This window comes from Buceros rhinoceros, unplaced genomic scaffold (genome assembly GCF_000710305.1).
Source record: "Buceros rhinoceros silvestris isolate BGI_N320 unplaced genomic scaffold, ASM71030v1 scaffold4472, whole genome shotgun sequence".
NCBI lineage: Eukaryota > Metazoa > Chordata > Aves > Bucerotiformes > Bucerotidae > Buceros > Buceros rhinoceros.
Genome location: NW_010399320.1, coordinates 4,530 through 5,125, shown reverse-complemented (window position 1 = coordinate 5,125; position 596 = coordinate 4,530). Strand labels below are relative to the sequence as shown.

General features: G+C 61.2%; 1 protein-coding gene across 1 annotated transcript in view; it reads left to right on the top strand.

The window, feature by feature from the left end:
* LOC104489261 (aldehyde dehydrogenase family 3 member B1-like) overlaps positions 1–596 on the top strand; it is a gene marked incomplete at both ends in the record, with an annotated part of 10,076 nt that overhangs the window by 5,141 nt on the left and 4,339 nt on the right. The window lies entirely within an intron of this gene.

Below are 596 nucleotides of genomic sequence, written 5' to 3'. Positions count from 1 at the left end.
CACCCTGTTCTGAGGGTCCCCGCCGCCACCATGATGTCTCCTGCCGTTGGTCGTGGAGGTCATGGTGGCCACACGCAATGAAAGGTGTTTCCCTGCCACTGGTGGCCTCCTGTGTGATTCCCTTCCAAGGGAACCCACCAGAGCATGGGATGGAGCCGCTGGCCAGTAAGAAGGAAGAAAACTGGGGAGGGGTGAGGCCAGCGGGAGGGAGGGGCAGGGCCCCACAGGGACTCCCTATGCCCCACACGTCTCTGCAGCCCCACACAGGTCCCAGAGCTCTTTGCTGGCTCTATGGGTTCCAGCTGCCTCCTGCTCCATCACTGCTGGCCCCTCCACCAGTGGAGGGGGAAAGGGAAGGGCTGGTGGGGTGCTCTGGGGATCACAGAACTGTTTAGGTTGGAAAAGCCCTTCCAGCTCATGGAGTCCCAGTGCTCCCCCAGCACTGCCCAGTCCCCGCTGCCCCCTGTCCCCCAGCAGCACCTCCACATGGCTGGGAAACCCCTCCAGGGACGGGGACTCAACCACCTCCCTGGGCAGCCTGTTCCAATGCTTAATGACCCTCTCTGTAAAGAAATTTTTCCTAATCTCCAACCTGA